This window comes from Amblyomma maculatum, chromosome 1 (assembly GCF_055883805.1).
Source record: "Amblyomma maculatum isolate TAMU_Amacu chromosome 1, ASM5588380v1, whole genome shotgun sequence".
Classification (NCBI taxonomy): domain Eukaryota; kingdom Metazoa; phylum Arthropoda; class Arachnida; order Ixodida; family Ixodidae; genus Amblyomma; species Amblyomma maculatum.
Genome location: NC_139344.1, coordinates 309,063,054 through 309,085,518, shown reverse-complemented (window position 1 = coordinate 309,085,518; position 22,465 = coordinate 309,063,054). Strand labels below are relative to the sequence as shown.

At 46.9% G+C, this 22,465-nt stretch overlaps 1 long non-coding RNA gene across 1 annotated transcript; it reads left to right on the top strand.

Moving 5' to 3' along the window:
* Window positions 1–4,310: 4,310 nt before the first annotated feature.
* On the top strand, window positions 4,311–11,075 carry LOC146207031 (uncharacterized). The gene is made up of 3 exons (XR_014703305.1): window positions 4,311–4,449; window positions 5,800–5,925; window positions 10,760–11,075. It is a non-coding gene; the product is annotated as an uncharacterized LOC146207031 (long non-coding RNA).
* The last annotated feature ends 11,390 nt before the right edge of the window (window positions 11,076–22,465 follow it).

Below are 22,465 nucleotides of genomic sequence, written 5' to 3'. Positions count from 1 at the left end.
ATACGGATCTTGGTTGGCAGACTAATGTCTCTGCTCTTTACTAGGCGGTTAAGGCTAACCATTGCTCTCTTTCCCAGAAGCGGGCGTCTCCTAATTTCATGGCTGCAGTCTCCTTCCGGGGCAATCTTGGAGCCCAAGAACAGAAAATCTGTCACAGCTTCCACTTCTTGTCCATTGATGCTCCAGGACTTGATAGGGCAAGACGCCATGATCTTTGTCTTTTTAATGTTCAGTTAAAGCCCAAACTTCTCACTCTCTTCTTGTACGCGCATCAGAAGTCTCTTGAGTTCCACTTCACTTTCTGCCATTAAAGTGGTACCATCAGCATATCTAAGGTTGTTGATACGTTTTCCAGCAATCTTCACTCCAGCTGAAGACTCGTCCAGACCCAACAGACGTGTCAGCCGAAGTGTAGCAGCGCCGCAGGAGACGAAGCGTACGACGTTGGTCGCTGACGTTTCGCAGCGAAAAGGTTCTCGGCACTTTGCACACTCATGATCAGGCGTTATTTCCTGCAATAAGCTGATTTTAGAGAACGTCTGGGTTCCTCTACTGCCGCTGCCAAAAAGACGTGCTCGCCGATGTCTTGATAATATCGGGGTGCTTCTGGATACCACCCACAACAAGAACAAATAGACATGTCAGCCGAAGTGTAGCAGCGCCGCAGGAGACGAAGCAAACGACGTTGGTCGCTGACGTTTCACAGCGATAAGGTTCTGGCACTTTGTTGCGCGGATATGATCAAGCGTTATTTCCCGCAATAAGCATAGTAGGCGTTTTAGTGCACGTACTGGTGCACGCTGCTACCGCTGCCAAGAAGCCGTGATCAGCAATTTCGTGATTATTACATATATGGGGCTAATTCTGGATACACCCGCAACAAGAACATATAGATGTGCCAGCCGAAGTGTAGCAGCGCCACAGGAGACGAAGCAAACGACGTTGGTCGCTGACGTTTCACAGCGATAAGGTTCTGGCACTTCGTTGCACAGATATGATCAGGCGTTATATTCCCGCAATAAGCAGCGTAGGCGTTTTAGTGCACGTACTGAACCCGCTGCCAAGAAGCCGTCATCGCTGATGCCTTGAATATATATATGGGTGCTAATTCTGGATACCACCCGCCACAAGAAGCAATAGAGGTGCCATCTGGAGTGAAGCAGCGCCACAGGAGACGAAGCGAAGGACGTTGGCCGCTTATGTTTCACAGCGAAAAGGTTTTCGGCACTTCGTTGCACAGATATGACAAGCGTTATTTCCCGCAATACGCAGAGTGAGGGTTTTAATCCACGTACTTGTTCCGTTGGTACCGCTGCCAATAGCCGTGATCGCCGATGCCATGATTATATATATGGGTGCTGATTCTAGATACCATCCAACAACAAGAACCAATAGACGTTTCAGCCCAAGTGTAGCTGCGCCGCAGGAGACGAAGCGAACGACGTTGGTCGCTGAAGTTTCACAGCAAAGAAGATCTGGGCACTCCTTTGCACATATATAATCAGGCATTATTTCCTGCAATAAGCACAGTGACCGGTTTAGTCACGTGCTGGTTCCGGTGCTGCTGCTGCCAGGAAACCATGATCGTCGATGCCTTGATAATATCGGAGTTCTTCAGGATACCACCCACAACAAGAACTAATAGATGCGTCAGCTGAAGTGTAGCAGCGCCACAGGAGACGAAGCGAACGACGTTGTTCGCTGACGTTTCACAGCGAAAACGTTCTCGCGACTGTGTTGCACTGATTCGATCAGGCGTTATTTCCAGCAATAGTCAGAGTGAGCTTTTTAGTCCCGAGCTGGTTCCGCTGCTGTCGCTGCCAAGAAGCCCTGATCGCCAATGCCTTGAATTTATATATGGGTGCTAATTCTGGTACCACCCACAAGAGTCAATAGACATGTCCGCCGAAGGCTAGCAGCACCGGAGGAGATGAAGCGAACGCCGTTGGTCGCTGACGTTTCACAGCGAAAACGTTATGGGCATTCCTTTACACAGATATGATTTGGGATTATTTCCTGGAATAAGCAGTGTGACCATTTTAGTCACGGGCTGGTTCCGCTGCTGCCGCTGCCAAGAAGTCGTGATCGCCGATGCCTTGTTTATATATATGGGTACTAATTCTGGATTCAACCGCAAGAACCAATAGACGTGGCTGCCGAAGTATAGCAGCGCTGCAGGAGATGAAGCGAACGGCGTTGGTCGCTGACGTTTCACAGCGAAAAAGTTCTGGGGCACTCCGCTTTACGGATATGCTGAGGCGTTATTTCCCGCAATAAGCAATGAGCGTTTTAGTGCACGCACTGGTTCCGCTGCTACCGCTGCCAAGAAGCCGTGATCGCCGATTACTTGATTACATATATGGGTGGTAATTTTGGATACCACCCACAAGAAACAATAGACGTGTCAGCCGAAGTGTAGTAGCGCTGCAGGAGATGAAGCGAACGACGTTAGTCGCTGACGTTTCACAGCGAAAAAGTTCTCGCGAATTCTTTGCGCAAATTTGATCGGGCGGTATTCCTGCAATAAACAGAGTGAGCGTTTTAGTCACGTGTTGGTTCCGCTGCTGCCGCTGCCAAGTAGCCGTGATCGCTGATGCCTTGGCAATATAAGGGTGCTTCTGGATACCACCTACAATAAGAGCCGATAGATGTGTCATCCGAAGTGTGGCAGTGCCGCAGGAGACGCAGCGAACGATGTCGGTCATTGACCTTTCACAGCAAAAAGGTTCTCGGCACTTTTTTGCACAAATTTGATCGGGCGTTATTTCCTGCAATAACCAGAGTGAACGTTTTAGTCACGTGCTGGTTCCGCTGCTGCCGCTGCCAAGAAGCCGTGATCGCTGATGCCTTGATTACATAGGGGTGCTTCTGGATACCACCCACAACATGAACCAATAGATGTGTCAGCCGAAGTGTAGCAGCGCCGCAGGAGACCATGCGAACGATGTTGTTTGATGACGTTTTACAGCGAAAAAGTTGTCGGCACATTTTTGCACAGATATGATCAGGCGTTATTTCCAGCAATAAGCAGAATGAGTGTTTTAGTCACGTGCTGGCTCCGCTGCTGCCGCTACCAAGAAGCCATGATCGCTGATGCCTTGAATTTATATATGGGTGCTGATTCTGGATACCATCCACAAGAACTAATAGACGTGGCAGCCGATGTGTAGCAGCGCTGCAGGAGATGAAGCGAACGACGTTGTTCGCTGACGTTTCACAACGAAAAAGTTCTGGGCACTCCGCTTTACGGATATGCTGAGGCGTTATTTCGCGCAATAAGCAGAATGAGCGTTTTAGTGCAGGTACTGGTTCCGCTGCTACCGCTGCCAAGAAGTCGTGATCGCCGATTACTTGATTACATATATGGGGGCTAATTCTGGATACACCCACAACAACAACATATAGACGTGACAGCCGAAGTGTAGTAGCGCCGCAGGAGACGAAGCGAACGACGTTGGTCGCTGGCGTTTCACAGGGAAAAATATCTGGGTACACCTTTGCACAGATATGATCAGGCATTATTTCCTGCAATAAGCACAGTGAGCGTTTTAGTCACGTGCTGTTTCCACTGCTGCCGCTGCCAAGAAGCCATGATCGCTGATGCCTTGAATATATATTGTCACGCACGTCCCGCGGTGGTCCTATATTGGAGGAAGATGAGGGGTTGCAGGAGAGGGGTGCCATCATCAATGCCTACAACAGCCAGCACGCTCGTCCTCCTCGTTGACATCCCCACCATGAAGCGTTCGACCCAAGCCATGATGAGCATATTACTCATCGCGTGTATGAAAGACGCCCCAGACGGCCACTGACGTCCGACGGACAACCGAACTCGGCCGCAACTCGGCGGCCGATTTCGGACGTCCGCCGGAATTCCGGCGTACGTACGAAAGCGGATGGTCGAATCCGTTCGCCCAGCGGACAGCCGCCGTACGTCCGCCACTGGATTTGGTTTTACACAGCTATGATATAGCTTGTAGTCGTCGTGTTCGTCTGAATTGCGTATAAATCAGTAATGCCGTCAAGTCTGCATTTTATGATGCCAGAGCGAATCGATGCGATAGAAAGCGTTTCCATTAAACAGTTTTTTATTTTCCGCATGTTTCATCGTTGAATTCTTCCATCAAAAATTTTTGATTAAACGTTAAATGACCATTAAACATTTTTCTATCATGATGCTTCGGTGAAATTTTAATCAGTGGCTGGATAGACGCAGCAAGCATCAAGCTCAAAAAGAACGAAACCGAACCTATCCTAAAAAAAAAATCTGAAATGAGCCAATCCAATCCACCTGACAAGTTGAAGTTTAGTCATGGAAGATGGCTTCACGTTTCCGTGTTCTGCATTTTCTGCGCAGTTACAAATACCTACGGCTGTAATGCACTGCTAGCATTGTTTTTGCTGTGGCTTGGTGCGGCTGGCACACTTTGTTCACCCGCCGATTCCAAAGTAAGTATTTCACCGAACTTTTGTTTCTTAAGTGGAACTTTTCGATGCACCGATGGTGCTGAGCTTTTGGGTAAGGAAACAGCTCTGTACAGCAGCCGAACGGTCGAGTGTTTTAGGCGAGACTGACAGGATGGCTCCGCGCCGACTAACTAAAGTGCAGCCTCAAGTCTGAGGGCCATCTTTCTCGGCATTACAGGACGCTTCGCCAGTAAGCCGCGCAACTTCTCTGTCTCTAAAAAAGGAGTGCCTGCCCGAGCTTAAAGGAGTTAATTTGTTAACCATGCGCAACGTGCTGCGTTGTAAAAACTATACGAGAAAACTTCTGCACTCCTCGAGCCTATCGTGCGACATGCCTACACTTGTGAAAACGTCGCGAGTTTTTTTTTTTAATGGACAGCCGCTGATCTTTCTCTCTTGAGCTTTACGGCAACTACAGTTTCTAGAAGGAACGGCTGTAGCTACTAAATAACTAAACATTTAGTACTCTCCTTCAGCTTTGACAAACCAGGACAGCACCTTGCGCATGTTGGTTATGCATGTGGGACCGAACCGCGCAGAACAACCGGACAAGAAGATGAGACAAAAAAAAGTCAGCACTTGTCTTTTTCTTGACCCGTTGTTCTGCGCTGTTCTGGCACGAATTTGACATACCGCCGCCGCGATACAGTTGGGCTGTGAGCTCTGGTGCCTGCAACGCCTTCTTTTATGCAAAACAGGCATACTGGGAGGCCATGCAAGCCGCGGGCTTAAAAAAGAAAACAAAAAAAGAAAATACACGAGCTGAGCAAAAGTGAGATGAAATCAAAATTGTTGTTGCTTTGTCCTTACAGATATTCAAAGGCTCCTCAGAACTTCACTGCATTATTGACAGCGAGATAATGCCAAAGCTACACTAGAGCCATGCAGCACCTTATAGTGCATGATACTGAGCTTATGTCTCGCACTGAAAGCTCTTACTATGTTCTTAGATTATCATATTAAAGTAGCTTTAAACCCATGCTTGTTAATACAGTGATAGCCATAAATTGAATCTAGGGCATCATGCTCATAACCGCTGGTCACATGATGTGGGCTATAGCAGAAACCTGTACCTGGTCATCTTACAAGCATTTGTGCAATTGATGCTTTTAATGTGTTGTAAAAGTTTTTGTGTTCTGTTTCTGTATGGGAATGCTTTCCTTATTGAAGGCTAACATTTGGCTTGCTACAGCAAAAACCTGTACCTAGTCATCCTAAAAACAGCACCGCAGTTGGTGCTTTTAGTGTGTTGTAAAAGTATTTGTGTTCTGCTTCTGTATGGCAATGCTTTTCTCGTTGAAGACTAGCATGAGGCTTCCAAAAATTTTTCAGATGCCATTTGCTGTAGCCGATTTCGTAGGCCAACAGGAAGCAGCACTTTGAGCATGGAAAACTGTCATCCACAGGGAAAAAACAGCAACATCCCTTTGCATTCTCATTTCTTTGGTATGGCTAAAAGTGAGTATTGTATCATTATTTATATTATTAATATTGAATCATGATTGTCAGTGTTGAAGTTGTTTGAGCGTGATGATTTTAAACACACAGGACATCCCTTCGACATTAAGGTTTTAGCTTGTTTACATGTAGGATGTAGAACTAGTTTCAACAAACTTTATGCAGCAAATTCTTTTTACATTGTCCACCATGTTACTTTTTGTCATTGTCCATTGAAGTAAATAACCAGTATTTCACGTTTACACAGTCGTTCACTCTTAGCTTGAATGGGAATGTGTGGCATGCAGTTTGCAAAATAGCAATGCATCCGTCACAGCCATGCATCAAGGCTAAGTGGCTTGTGCGTAGAGGGACCAGCCGCTCCAGCTTCACGTCATCTGCCTCTTTTCTCCGGTGTGCAGACGTGCATTGAGGCAAAATGGTTTATGTGTAGAGAAACCAGGAGCTTCTTTGTCACATCTGGCTGTTTGTTACGGTGTGCAGATGCGCATCGAGGCAAAATGGCTGATGTGTAGAGGGACCAGGAGCTGCTGCTTAACGTCCTTCGCCTCTTAGCACGGCTGTGCACTGTAGTAAAGTGGCTTGTGCATGGAGGGCCCAGGAGCTGCAGCTTCACGTCTGCCTCTTCGCTCAGGTACACAGGTGCGTATTGAGGCAAAATGGCTTATGCATAGAGGGACCAGGAGCTGCTGTGTGGCGTAGTCTGTATATTTGCTATGGTGCGTATGAAGTACAATGGGGGGGGGGGGGGGGGCTCATGTGTAAAGGTACCATGAGCTGCTGCGTCATGTCTGCCTCTTTACTATGGTGCGCAGGCATGCATCAAGGCAAAGTGGCTTATGCGTAGAAGGACCAGAAGCTGTTGCTTCACATCTGCTATGATGCGCAGCTGCGTATTGTGGGTGGTGGTGGAAAACATTTCCATCAGATACAAATACAGGAGGTTATTCACTAGCTGACCCTGAGGGGGCCTGTCCTGACAAAAACAAGGGGTCCCTAGTTTGGGACCCCAGTGGTGGTAGAGGGACTAGAGGCTGGTACTTCACGCTGTCTGCCTCTTCGCTACGGTGTGCGGCTGCGATGGATGCCGTGGCATCTCAAAAAGTGCATGCCATGCACTCGCATGTTCAGCCTGAGTGGACGACTGTGTACCTGCTATAGCTTTGTTATTCATAGAATAAACCTAGGCCAAGTTGGATAAATTATAGCTCACCTCATATGTGGTCAGCAAAGAAAAGCCACTCCAGAAAATCTGATGCATTTACTGTCATAGGATTCTTATTCATATACATGCTACTGACAAGTCAGATTCTTCACCCTCAGAAAGGCCAGAAAAACAACCAAGGGTGCGTCTGTAATAGTCTAGCTTGCTCTTTCTCTGCAGACTTGAGTCAGATGTGTGTTCCATTACTGTGGGTGGGACAGGTGTGAATCTTTGATTTTAAGCTTGCAACAAGTATGTTATTGTAGTTTAAAGGCAAAATGGTACTAATAATCGTAGCCCCCCGTGGCCTTTATCCCCTTTTAATAGTGTTGCTAGACACTGAATTATTAGTTTACTCTGCACTGTTTCTGTCTAGTTAATGTGCAGAGACGTACATATATTTATATGACTTGGAGTTGTCGACTTTGCACTTAGAAACATTGTAGCGTTATCTGATGTGTTGCTTTCATTTCTTTAATGATTTCTGTAAGGGATCGGTGGGTATGCTAGGCACCATTATTAGTCTGCTCTTTTTGGGTCACCTGTTCAATGCCCAGCTGCGGCCGTCTCCCACTTGCCCTCGGACAGGAGGCGGAGAGACGCGCACAGAGAGGCAGCTGCAGCAGCCACAGTGCTTAACGGAAACGTAGGCAGAGAGGGAAAGAAGTCCCCTCTTCCGAGGACTTTGCTGTCGCACTCGAAGACGCGGGGACAGGCAGTTTGTTCTCGTTGCTGTGTCATGTAGGGGGCTCATTTTTATTTAATGAGCTTTACGAACAGTATACAACTAAGGCGTCCTTACTAAGGGGTCCTTAGTTCGCTGACTGGACCCATCACCCGGAGGCAGCACAGCTTTGAAACGAGCACCTCTTTTGGAAGAACTGCTTATCGTTCAAAGAAAAAATACTGTCAGGTTGAAGGGTGTAAGGCCCTCTTCCTTGTTGGGGAGCCCATAAAAGTGACAATTATTCAGTGCAGGCGCGCTGAGTGGGGTCTCGTTGAGGATTCCAACCCTGGATGTCAACAATGGTGGGAGATGGCGGCGTTGAAAAAGGACAAGTGTGTAACAGTGACGGTATGATGCGTAGCGGGAGGATGTGGGTTGGCTCTTCTGATGTGGTCCGCAATGGTGCTGACTCGGACGCCAATAATTGCAATAATGGACCCCTTGCAAAAATCGTTAAGTAGGCTTTCCCACGCTGCTTCTTTCCCCAAACATGGCGTCACTGGCTGCCAGAAAAACGGCGATATAGACCTGAAATCGCATATTGCTTCTACACAGATGCATTTAGTGGTAATAGGGCAGTTATGCGAATATGTTCTGATGCATAAATAATATGAATTATGGCCATAATACAATGTTTCAATACATTGCAGTTCTGCCATTAGTGGGGAATGCAGCATAGAGGTGAAGCCGACTTAACATTTATGAAAGGGGTCTATTGCCCTGTAAAAGGAGCCGCCAAGAGTGCAAGCTTTGGGCAATGGTTGCGCACGTGGGACACCGTTTCGATGGGTTCTAATTTTTTTTCTTTTTTTATTTCCTAGGGGAGAGAGTTTGGCATGTGACCCAGTGAGCCAATCATTTCGAGGTCCATTCTCTAAATTCGGTTTGTTGTGAAACGAATTTGTTGTCCCTTTTGCATTGCTTGTATTAGGGAGAGGGTGAAGAACGTTATGAAAGTGGAAAGACATGCCAAAATGTTTGTTAGCCAGTCATGTGTGAGTTCGTTGTCATTGGGGATGAGAAATGTGGGCGGAGTCCCGAAGTTAATGAAACAGCCCCGCGGCCTGGAGAACTCGTTCTGAGCTAGATTTTGATCTCTTTCCTCTTCGGCATAGATCATGGTCATTGTTTCACCTGTTGTAAATATGTACATTCATGTATAAAGTTTTCAGTTCATCTTCCTCTCCGTGTGCAAGTTGTTGTGGCCAGATGCAGTAAATTCACTATTTTCATTTCTATATAACATGCCTTTCTGAAGGTGGTGAGCTCTTTTGTCCAATCCTGTAAGAAAGCAGCAAAGCGCTCCCAAATCTTCCACAAAACTGTGTGATATCTTTAATGCTAACTGCGGCTTGGTGTCACCCAAAACATATAGTTGAAGTAGATTTCTCCCCCCCCCCCTCTTTTTGTTCGTTCAAATGAGGACCAGTAGACACTAACTCTTCCTTTTGTAATGCCCTAGGCCCCGCCTTAAGGCAGTACTCCAATGTCAATACTATTTTTATGGCTATGGCTGTCCAACAGCACTAATGTCTTTTATACACTTCTTTTACTAATCTTTTACCCAAGTGGTGGCTTATACTGCGGGGGCGAAAGTCTCTGGACAGTATGTCTGGAGATTTTGGACTAGAATCGCGATGTAAACGAATTGTGACCTTATTTCTCTTGCACACATGAAAGAACTAACGCTCAATTTTCACATCGACAAGTATGGTCAGAGTTTCCTGGTCGATGTGAAAGTTATGTGCTTTGATTGCAGTTTGTGTAGTCCACACACTTGTCCCCGATATTACATAGGGGCAAATTAGGCGCCTTTACAGGGGCAGTTTCTTTTGGCGCCCACTACCTTCCCCATAAAAAAACTAGTGTTTCTTGTGAACAGCTGGCTGCATTTATAAATACCATAATTTTTTTGTAATTTGTTGTGCGTAGTTGAGAAATCCATGACATACATGCACAGCTGGTTGCCAGAATTATGCAACCATATTTCAGTAACTAACATCCGTGCTGCATGCTGCCGGTAATACATCAGGAGCTTGTGGTTGTCAGCTTTTTGTGTTTTGTGTAACTATAAGCCTTGCTATTGTAATGTCACATATAGCGCTGTGGGTAAACAAATAACTTTACTTTTAACTCTTGTAAAAGCATGAACACTGCGCAATCACTGCGGCGGGCTATGCTTCCACATTGGGCTTTAGCCACACATGGAAGCTGCAGCAGCTTGCATGTTATCAGATAAGTTACTTCGTCGCAGCTGCTCTAAGGAGACGCTTTCTAGACGCTTGTAGCCTAGATGTTGATGTCGATATACCCCTGACACGCCCAGGAAATGTCTTCGGTAGAGAGTACATGGAAACCAGCGAAACGTGCAGTTTACAGAACAAAAAGGTAACAATTTTAAATGATATTATTGATCACTTCTTTTCAGAGCAGGAACAATGACTTTAGAAATCTGCCTGTTAAACCGCTCAAAACGCAGGTTTCTGCCGCCAATGCGTACCTGTGTAATACTGCAATGCTCTGGCTGTGCTTTATGTTCATATACAGCATCCTTTATGCTTAGTTTCTCTGCATGTGCACTCCATGTCTTGGGCATTGCTGAGGGCGCATAGCAGCAAGCATAACATGCCATGTTTGGTCACAGTGGCATGTTCAAAGAGACGAAATAAAAACATTAAAATACTGAATGCCAGGTTCTGGTCAAACTACGTTTGTGTCTTTTGTTATTCTGCATGGGTTTTGCTGCAGTTATATGACCTTTCTATATAGTATGTGACAGTTCTGAATGGAGATGCATGCATACAGTGCCATCTGGAAAAAGCAATTGAGAGAAACTGCCCTTGGAGATGTGTAATCAAAGTTCAGCACAGATAACTTGAATTTCATTTTCCCTTCTATTGCAGGAGGAGCCCAACCTGCTCTTTCCATCTTAGGCCTGAAAGACCAGCAACAGCTGATCGAGCAAATGCACAGGATAGTAACTGCTCCTGGAATCCCGGCCTGCAGAGGCCGCCCACAGAGAACTCGATCATCTCCTCGCTAATTCCGAAATATTAGGTTTCAATAAATACCTTTTCCTCCACCACCTCCCCAAGGGAAGAGCTGTCACGGCCAAGGATAATTAAAAAAATTTTTCAAGTAGATTCTTAATACTACAGTTGGCCTGCATTTTACCGTGCCATCCTTAACATCGATATTTTTTTAGTGGAGACTATTTATGCATGCATTTTTTGCAATAAAGCAAAAAAAAAAAAATGCTTTTTTTACAACCTCGCATGCTGGTATGCCTATGCACTTCGCATGTTTTCAGGAATGGTGCATTTGTGTAAAGCTCAGCTAGCATATGTGCCTCTTTGATGGAAGTTTTAATTGCACACTGCTGTTCAGTGCTTTGTGTGTGAAAGTAAAGCAGACAACAGGAAACTTGAACCTGTTGCATATTCTATTGTCTGCATTACTCTCACGACAAAGGCATTGAGCACTAGTATGTGACTGAAATTTCCATGGCACATGCTTGCTGAGCTTTACACAAATGTTATTGGCAAGTTTTTACACCAATAGCAGGCCCTGCAAGCAAGTTCCGGGAAACGTCCGAATGTCCGCCTCCGGCTGTCCGTCGGACGTCCGTAGGACGCGATCCGGATCCACGAACGATAGTCCGACGGACGTCCGCTGTACGTATATCGAACATAACCGGACTTCCGTCGGATGTCCGAAGGTCCGAAAACGGACGTCCGTCGGTCGACCGTCGGACGTCTATGGCCGTCTGGGCGCCGGTGTGCTATACCTTTTGAATGTGCGAGCACCCTCGACTTTCGCAATGGGGGCATTTCTGTGAATACTCGCTTTGAATCTGCTTTGTGTGAAAATTCGCCGACCAATCCTAGCACGCGTTCGGTGTCAGACTCAGTCATTCCTGCAATGTCAGCAGTTTATACAAGTTGTTTGTTCTAGCTGTACCAGTGAGGCCTTCGACGCTCTAGTTGAACCACTCACTCTCAACTGCGCGAAGAAAAATGTTCTGATTCCCCTTTGCATCATTTCAGTCAGGAATCGCCATTCTTCTTTGTGGAAGACTAACTGCTCTAATGAACCTGTTGTATTACCACGTGGCCTAAAGCTTGCTAACTTTGACGAAGACGCTGTTGAATCAGTGGCAGTGCTCAGCACAGACACTTCCCAGCCTACCGCATGCTCAGAAGTATATAAGACAAAATTTCTTACCATGATTAACAAATCCCTGCCAACAAGTGACCGTTACAGTTTAGTGGAAGTTTTGTCGAAACATGCTGCGGCTATGGAATTCTCTCGTGACTCGCCACCACGAATTCCCATTTCCCGCACTCAGCACAGAATCAATACTGGGACTGCTGATCCTATCCGTCAGAAGCCTTATCGTGTATGCCCATCAGAGCGTCAGACGATCGAAGAACAAGTTCGTGATACGCTGCATAAGGGCATCATTCAAGAATCATCAAGTCCGTGTGCTGCCCCTGTGATATTAGTGAAAAAGAAAGATGGCACATGACAATTTTGTGTCGATTATCGAAGGCTGAATGCTTTTACTAAGAAGGAAGTGTATCCTCTACCACGTATTGATGACGCCATTGATTGTTTGCATTCTGACTCCTATTTTTCCTCAGTTGATCTGCGATCAGGCTATTGGCAGATTCCCATGCACCCGGAAGGCAAAGAAAGGACGGCATTCATTACCCCAGACGGACTATATGAATTTAATGTGATGCCGTTTGAATTATGCAACGCTCCAGCCACCTTCGAAATATTCATGGATACAGTTTTGCGCGCACTGAAGTGGAACATTTGTATGTGCTATTTGGACGATGTAGTAATATTCGGAACTACCTTTTTCGTGAACACAACAGTCGATTAGAGGTTGTCTTGGAGTGTATTGAGAAAGCTGGTCTGGTACTCAATTCCAAGAAATGTCGTTTTGGAGAACGCCAGACAGTAGTGCTTGGACATCTCGTAGACAAGGATGGGGTCAGGCCTGATCCGAAAAAATTGAAGCTGTCACTTGCTTTAAACCACCGAAATCGTTAAAACAGCTCAGGAGTTTTTTGGGGCCTTGCTCCTACTTCAAGCGTTTTGTTCCGAAGTTTGCTGATCTAGCATATCCCCTTACTTGTCTGCAAAAAGATGTGCCTTTCAAGTGGACTACTGATTGTGACTCCGCCTTCCGTCAGTTAAAATTTATTTTGACATCAAGACCTGTACTACTCCACTTCTGCCCACAGCTCCAACAGAACTTCACACTGACGCCAGCGCAGTCGGAGTTCGTGCAGTCCTCATACAGCGCCACAATGGATATGAACATGTCGTTGCATATGCAAGCAGTTCTTTAAGCAAGGCTGAGAGCAATTACACAGTAACTGAACAGGAATGCTTAGCTGTTGTTTTCGGTGTGCAACGGTTTCGGTCATATCTTTATGGATGTGCCTTTAAAATTGTGACGGACCATCATTCGTTATGTTGGCTTGTAAACCTCCGTGACTCCTGTGGACGCCTTGCGCGGTGGGCTTTGCGCCTTCAAGAATTCAATTTTACTGTGTCTTTTAAGAGTGGTCGTAAGCACGGTGATGCTGATTGCCTGCCGCGGTTACCTCTTGGAAGTGCTGATTGCGAGAGTGAGATCTTAAATGAATATATAGCTGCTACCTCTCCAAGCTTCCCTGATGTTGGTGAATTCAAGATTGCACAGCGGAACGATAGCGAATTGGCGCCACTTTTTGATGCGGCAAGTTCCCCGAACCCTGCGACCTCATTCTGCATTCGTGATGGTCTGCTATACAGGATTAAGTACTCGTCAGTAGGTGCATGGTTTCTTCTGGTAGTTCCTACACGTCTTTGGTACGTTCTTCGGGTAATGCACGACGATCCCACGGCCGGAAACTTAGGCTTTGCCAGGACATTGCACAGGACTAAGGAACGTTTTTATTGGCCGAAGATGAGTCAAACTACTCAACATTATGTGGCCAGCTGCCTCCAGTGCCAGCGTTTTAAACACCCAACCTGCTCTCCGCCGGGTCATCTTCAGCCTATAATGCCGCCACGAACTCCATTCAAACAGGCGGGAATTGACCTTGTAGGACCAATTTCCCGCTCCACCAACAAAAACCGCTGGATCATCGTGTGTGTAGAGTACCTTACGAGGTACTGTGAAACTGCTGCCATACCGTCAGTCACTGCTTCTGATGTCTCGGCCTTCCTTCTACGGCCCATCATTCTTCGACATGGGCCTCCTCGAGTGCTAATAAGTGATCGGGGGCGACAATTTACGGCAGAAGTTATAGAAGAACTTCGTCGTCTCTGCACATGCCATTTTCGCCATTCAACTCCTTACCACCCACAAACAAATGGCCTTACCGAACGCACCAATCGTACGCTTAGCAATATGCTCGCAATGTATGTCGACTCCCGCCACAAAAACTGGGATGAAGTCCTTCCGTTTATAACATACGCATTTAACACTGCTAAGCACGAAACGACAGGCTACAGTCCTTTTTATCTTCTTTACGCTCGACTTCCATGAAGTACACTAGACACATTTTATCTTTCTCGCTCCCAGCTGAAACTTCGTTAGCGCATCCTCTCTTTTTGGCTGAAGAAGCTCGCCGACTCGCTAGACTTCGCACTTTAGCCTCCCAAGAACGCTACAAGAAACGCTACGACAAGCGTCACCAAGACGTTAATTATGCCCCTGGTGACTTGGTGTGGCTTTGGTCGCCGTTCCGTAAACGCGACCTGTCCCAGAACCTGTTGCACCAGTATACTGGTCCTTTCGTTGTGCTGGAACGCATCAGCGCAGTCAACTTTGCAGTCTCTCGCCTGACCACCCATGGTCGTCGTTCTCGAAAGACTCAAATAGTTCACGTGGCCCGCATGAAGCACTGCTATCAGCGTAACGAACCTTGACTCGCCCGGCGGGCTTCGTCTTCGAAGGGGGCAGTGTCACGCACGTCCCGCGGTCCTGCATTGGAGGAAGATGAGGGGTTGCAGGCAGAGATGGGCAACCTCATGAGGTCAACCTCAACCTCACGGAGTGAGGTGAGGTTGAGGTGAGGTCGGCAACACCTGAAATATTTTTGAGTAAGGTCAGCAAATGAGACCTCAACCTCATGCGTGAGTTTGAGGTTGAGTGAGGTCGTAACTTAGTGAGGTCGGCTTGTGAGGTCGAAATTATTGTTTCCCACAGCGATAAAATAGCCGGCAAAACATCTTTCATAATGCCTGTCGTGTACACTCTTTTGGCTACCAACGCGCACACGTAACGTACAGTTTGCGTCTGTGCGTTTTGCGTTCGACACGAAAAAAAAGGAGGGGGGGGGGGCGTAAAGTGCAGCGCGGCAAACGAGTGGGGTCGGACGACGGCTGCAGACTCGAAAGAAGGTGAAACAAGATCCCCCCACCATTCCGAGCGAGTTTTGGGAAGTAAAGAAAGTCTGCGCAAACTCGAAGGGTTTCCAGACCTACGTGGGTGTGTCGACTTCACGAAAAAAAAGCTAGAATAGTAGAAAAGAGGGAAGCGCAAGATCCAGCAACCAAGGAATTGCTTGGGGAGGATGGTACGAGAGAGGAGGTTTCAGAGAGGCATACGGAAAGAACAAGGATGCAGAAGAGTCGAGAGATAAATGGCTTGACGAGAAGTCACCCCACGAAGACTGTAGTTTAGTAAATAACATCTGTTTTTGCTATTGTATATGGTACGAGTTAAAACGAAAGAAAGCAATAGGACGGTAGATCGATGTTGTATCTGTGCAATCCACTCTTTTATTATTATTATTATTATTAGTCACTAGACATTAAATTAACCCTTACATAAAAAGATAAATTTAATGCGCCCTTCTCGAAGAATAATTGAAGAAGAGACAGGTGACTGGCGACTGCTTGCAGTCATTCTCATACCCTACGTGAGCTTGCGCCTTTTTCATTTACATGTTTGTTTATCGAGGGCCTCCCCTCCGCTTTACAGCTTGTAGCCAAAGTGGCGGGCGTGCCTTTTGTACGTAAGCTGGCTTCTGCTCCTTCGGCTCCGCAGCCGGTGTCCGATCTCAACTAGCGGACAAAGCGCGGACCCGGGTACCCCTCGGCACTTCTTGGAAAGTAAGCCACGGAACATACGCGCGCTTCTGGGAGTTTGTGAGTTTTAGGTATATTTAAGTGCGTTTCTCTCAACGGGGCCGAGAGTTACAAGGACAGTGGCAGTGTGGGCGAGAGAGCGAGATGTGTGCGCTGTGCTTGAGCGCGTGAATGCGCAAGTGAAGACCTGCGTCTCCTCTTCTCTTTAGTTTTTCAGTACACTTGCACCACCACTATTTTTCGTCACTTCTTATTTTCGTTTTGTGTGGTCACTTACCAGTGCCCCTTCTCGCGTTTGTGCACCCGCGTTTACTCACAACCGGCCGCTTTTCTGCGGTACGGCCACTCGTCACCCTTCCCCCTTCCTCCCCTCCGCCTAAGAAAACAAAATCAGAAGAGACAATTCTCAGATTCTTCCTCTCGCAACATTCTTTTCTTTTTTTTTGCTTCTTTAGCTTTTGGTTTTGCGCTTTACCTCCGACTGGCGTATTCCTGTTGGTCTAAACAAATATAAAGACAGGCCCTTCTCGCTTCTCGGAACACCGCGGCGGCTGCGCGGACTTCTGTCGCTTGTCGACCATTCAGGCATCTCATCGTTTCGCAGGAGGGAAACGCTAGCCAGTGTTCAAACTCTGCTCTTCCTCCGTGTAGACGCGTTGCCACCCTGCTCACCACCCGCTAGTCTTCCTCTCTTGACGAATATTGTGCAGTCGAAGAAAAACGAAACAACTCAAGTAGCATGGGTTAAGTGTTCGCGCTTCCTTCTCCCAGTGGGCGTGGTTCTCTCGTCGCGACTAGAAGCTGGTGTCTTAGCCCCACGTTCTCATCGACACCAATCGTTCCTGGAACGTCTGCTTGGAAGTCGCCCCCAAACGGCGTCAATGAGCCGCCCGAAATCGGCAAAAAAAAAAAAGGCAGCATCTAAACAACATGCTGTGTTCTTCGCCATTTACCGTGGCCGTCTTTTTCAAGCGAAGACACGCAGCCATGCCGTGGTCGGCGACTTGCTGTAATTTATGTCGGAAGTTTCCGCCCTTTCCAGCTGAGGTCTGCCCTTCTTCTTGAGGTCTATCGCATTATTGTGTTCGACGTTGAGGGTGCATGACATGGTTGCGGTTATGGCAGGTGTGGTTATGGCAGATATAGCGAAAAAATCTAAATATACCCATGATGATGTGTGCGCGCGCCGATGTCGAATTGAGAAAGACATCGAAGGCCATTTCCGTTACAATAGCTACGTAAAAGAAACGAAACGCACTGTAAACTTGGAATGCATTCACTGCGACAAGAAACTGTGTGGACAAGGAAACCAGCTTTTGAGCTTCTCTCGGCATCTCAAGGTAATGTGCGAATTATCCCTAATCCAACGTATTATTTCTTTAACTTCCATCAATGATAAAAGGTATGTTTTGGGGCTGCAAATTCACCGTTAGATATTATAAGTAGAAGCTAGGGGAATGTTTCCAACTCGTCAGGATTATCGAAAGTAGCGTAATGTCAAAAGTCGAGCACGCTTTACCTTTCCGTAACTAAGCGTCTCTGCATATGGCTACATTTTGTTCTGTCCGCCTCTTGTGATAAGTCCCACGTCAGAAGTCAGTTTGATAAAAGAATGTTATGGTACTACAACTTCCATATATACGTAAGTGGTCGATCTACTTTTTTTTTTGTAACAGAGACGTAACACTGAAGAAACATTAGATTGCTTGTGATTTTGTCATCTGATTCGATTTCAAATCGCAGGAAAATGTCTTCACCAAGAAATTATGACTTGCTTGTCATGAGGAAACAATATTTGACGGTCACAGGTATGTGCGACGTTTCACTGCAGATCTTCGGGGGTTCGCATCCAGCAGCGCCAAGGACACACAAGCATTACAGCGGGAATTAGGTCAAAGGTCACCATATCAAAACAAATAAAAATAAAATTTGAAGAGTTGAAACTGACCAATTATACTGCCGTTATTAGGTCAGCCTGCTATGAATCAGTAGCCCCGCTGGCAAATGTTCATTTCAATTTTTTTGAAAAACTGAAAAAAAATTTATTTCCAGTAAGATACAGGAAATGGGCTTCGGGCGAAAAGCTACAAGGATAGCTTGAGAGATGTCCGAGGCCCAGTAAGCCTCATCATATTCAATGTTGTTTAAATTTATGTCGTTATTCTGGCGTGTCACAGCACAGAACTTGTGACACGACGTTTTGTAGTTAGTGTTCTCCAATGAAAAACCTTTTCTTTTTTTTTTTTTTGAGGTCGGGCGACCGACCTCAAACTCACAATTTGAGTTTGAGTTTGAGGTGAGGTTGAGTGAGGTCGGTGGTGGCATCAGAAAAATTGAGGTGAGGTCACCTGGTCAAACCTCAACCTCAAAGCGTGAGGTTGAGGTTGAGTGAGGTCAGTAAATTTTTTTTGAGGTTGAGGTGAGGTTGCACTTTTTGAGGTCAAATGCCCACCTCTGGTTGAAGGAGACTCTGAAGAGGAAGAGGAAACTGGTTTGGTTCGCTCTGGGTGTGCTAACGGCCAGCGCATCTAACACCCGTCGTGTAAATAAACCACGTACCAATATATATGGGGGCTAATGCTGGATAAGACCCTCAAGAACGAATAGACGTGCCAGCTGAAATATAGCAGCTCCCCAAGAGACGAAGCGAACGACGTTGGCCACTGACGTTTCACAGCGAAAATTTCTGGGCACTTCGATTTACGGATATGCTGAGGCGTTATTTCCTGCAATAAGTAGAGTGACCGTTTAATTCACGTGCTGGTTCCGCTGCTGCCACCGCCAAGAAGCCGTGATCGCCGATGCCATGATAATATAGGGGTGCTTCGGGATACCACCCACAAGAAGCAATAGAAGCGGCAGCCGAAGTGTAGCAGCGCTGCAGGAGAGGAAGCGAACGACGTTGGTCGCTGATGTTTCACAGCGGAAAAGTTCTGGGCACTTCAATTTACGGATATGCTGAGGCGTTATTTCCCGCAATAAGCAGAGTGAGCGTTTTAGTGCACGTACTGGTTCCGTTGCTACCGATGCCAAGAAGCCATGATCGCCGATGCTTTGATTACGTATATGGGTGCTAATTCTGGATACATCCAGAACAAGAACCAATAGACGTAACAGCCGAAGTGTAGTAGCGCCACATGAGACGAAGAACCGAACGAGGTTGGTCGCTGGCGTTTCACGGGGAAAAGGTCTGGGCACTCCACTTTACGGATGTGCTGAGGCGTTATTTCCCGCAATAAGCAGAGTGAGCGTTTTAGTGCACGTACTGGTTCCGCTGCTACCGCTGCCAAGAAGCCGTGATTGCCGATAACTTGATTACATATATGGGGGCTAAATCTGGATACACCCACAACAAGAACATATAGACGTGCCAGCCGAATTGTAGCAGCGCCGCAGGAGACGAAGCGAACGACGTTCGTCGCTGACGTTGCACAGCGAAAAAGATCTGGGCACTCCTTTGCACATATATGTTCAGGAATTATTTCCTGCAACAAGCAGAGTGACCGTTTTAGTCACGTGCTGGTTCCGCTGCTGCCGCAGCCAAGAAGCCGTGATTGCCGATGCCTTGATTATATATATGGGTTGTCATTTTGGATACCACGCGCAAAAAGAACCAACAGATGTGTAAGCCGAAGTGTAGCAGCGCCGCAGGAGACGAAGCGAACGACGTTATTCGCGGAGGTTTCACAGCGAAAAAGGTCTCGGCACATTGTTGCATAGATATAATCAGGCGTTATTTCCAGCAATAAGCAGAGTGAGCATTTTAGTCACGTGTTGGTTCCGCATCTGCTGCTGCCAAGAAGCCATGATCGCTGATGCCCCCGCAGGGGCATCTTGTGTAATGAGGTGTTGGTTCTTGACACCACCACGGACCCTGAGCCCCCATACCGAAGCTGTAATCCGTACCGTGGCGATAGGTTGAAAGGTGGAGGGAAGAAACCGTGAACGGTGGCGGTCGAGGTCGTGGTCAAGCCTCGGCCGACGGGCTCCCCACCTGTGTACCAGGTGAGGGGCTCCGGGACCTTCCTCTGCATATAAGGGTGAAACAGAGGCGACAGAATATTAGGAACCCTTAGACTACCCATAATGCATGGAAAAGCAATCATCAAAAAAACTTGATCGACATCCGAAAAGGAGTCGCATCGAAGTGACACAAAAAATCACGGCACCAACTGAGAACTTTCCAAAGTTTCTTGTCCTGCGCTCATTATCAGAGTCCAAACCTATAAATGAGCTATCAGTTTTTCTGATAGCCAGCTCGCTGAAGGCCATCATTGGGGCTAACTATAAAGCGAAAAAACTAGGATCTGGTGACTTGCTAATAGAGTTATCAGACAAAAGCCAGTCTGTCAAACTCCTCATAACAAAGACATTTGCTCATCTTGACGTTCAGGTATCGCCCCATCGCAGTCTTAACAGCCGACAGGGAGTGTCTGAGCGAGACCTCCTAAACGAAACAGAATCAGATCTCCTTGAGGGCCTACAGAACCAAGGTGTAACAGCAGTACGAAGAATAACAATCAGGCGAAAGAATGAAGAAAATAAAAGCATCCGCCTCGCATTCGGGAGGTACGGGGTTCGATCCCCAGTACCGCCGGGTACCCACCGGTTTCCAATGGGTACAAGATTTCCCCCGGCCTGGTGCTCGGCTCTTCTGGGGTGAAATGCTTGGGAAAAAGGGGCCATGAACCAAACATGTTGGTTCAAGAAAAAAAAAGGGCCACATAATGGGCTGTTGCCGCGCAAGGCGGACTTATTGTTGTCCGATGGCGGAACGAATCACTGCCACATCGGCGCAACTATCCACCCAAGCGCAGCCGTATGGCTGCGCTTGGGTGGATGCAATGAGTAATTACTCCCTTATTACAAATCTACTCCACCTTGGGGGATTCCCCTAAATATTTGACCATATTGTTCTCACTTTCAACCGGAGCACACTTCCTGAATTTATCAATGTGGAATTCATCCGATGCAAAGTTAGCCCGTACATACCAAGCCCCCGCAGAGGCTTCAAGTGTCAGCGGTACGGGCATGGTAGCCAGACATGTCGAGGACGCCTTACCTGTGCAAAATGCTGCGCACATGACCATGCAACTGATAATTGCAATGCAACTGACTTCAAATGTGTGAACTGTGAGGGAACATACCCTGCATACTCACGGTCCTGTGTGGCCTTTCAGGCCAAAAAGGAAGTGATCAATCTGAAGGTAACTGAGAATATATCATACGGAGAGGCGCGGAAGAAACATAGAGTTCTCTCTTCTGATGATGATGATGATAATAACTTTATTTTCCACCAGATTAGGAGGCCCCCAATTCCCGCCCCCGGCACGCAGGCCTAAGGGACGGGAGCAGAGACCTCCGCGATCAGAAGCAGGCAAAGAGGTCTTGGCTCCTCGCGGCTTCTTCCGCCAGGCGGATGGCTTGTATCTGTGGAGCAAATATAGCTGTGGAGTAAATATTTTTTTCTAGGCTATTGGCATTCTCAGAATTGGTTTTTAAAGCGCGTTTGCTAGTCGTTTCTTGTGTCTTCTTTTGGCAATCTGTATATTCTGAGAATTCGTAATAGATATATAGTTCAGTCGATGAGCGCTTAAGATGTGCAATCAAAAGAAGGTAAAGTGTACTCAGTGGGAGGCGCAGGTTAATCTCAAGGAAACGCGTTTTGACTCTGTAGGTGAAGCGGAAGGCAGCGACTTTTTGTGTCGGTGTTGCGTACTGAGTGCGCGTCTAGATAGATTTGATCAAGAAAGGGGCAGTTTAGTGTCTCGTGTGAATGATTTAGAAAATGAAGTAAGTTTGTTAAGAGCGGAAAATCAGAAACTGCTTGGACAGCTTACTCAAATTGAAAAAAAAAAGGGGCCGACTTTATCCTTGGAACCAACGAGGATGAACATTCCAATGCGGGCCACGTGGCAGGGGCCAGCACTGGCATGTAAGGCATAAGCAAAGTAGGTCAGGCGGATCCGAACCGTCAGAGTTATTTAGAAGCAGCTAAGACGCCGGAAAAAAAAGGAAGAAGTAAGGAAGAATGAAAATCCCAGAGATAAGGACACAGATAACCGAAAGCAGGAGCCAACAGTTGGGAGAGAGAGAGAGAAGGCCCAGGTGCTTATCGCCGGAGATTCTAACATGAACAGGTGCAAGCGAGATATCTTGGAACGTGTAAGGGGTGATAAGAGAGTGTTGGTTGGAGCCTTCCCAGGGAGAACAATGAGGGCAGTGCTAAAAGAGAGTAAAAATAGGCTGTTGAAGAATTCCGCAGAGCGCAGTATGGTAATAGTAAACGATGTCCTAAATGGTGACGCTGCAGGAGTGGTGGAAAGTTTAGCTAAGGGAGTTGACGAGATCAGGGAGATAGCACAGCAGACGCAGATAGTTGTATGCACAGTACCAGAGGTGCTAGTACTGAACGGAAAGATGGAAAAGGACGTGGTGACAGTTAACCAGGACATAAGAAAGTTAAGCCTGGAGAAGCGTTTCGAAGTGGTTGAGATAAACAGGGAGGTACA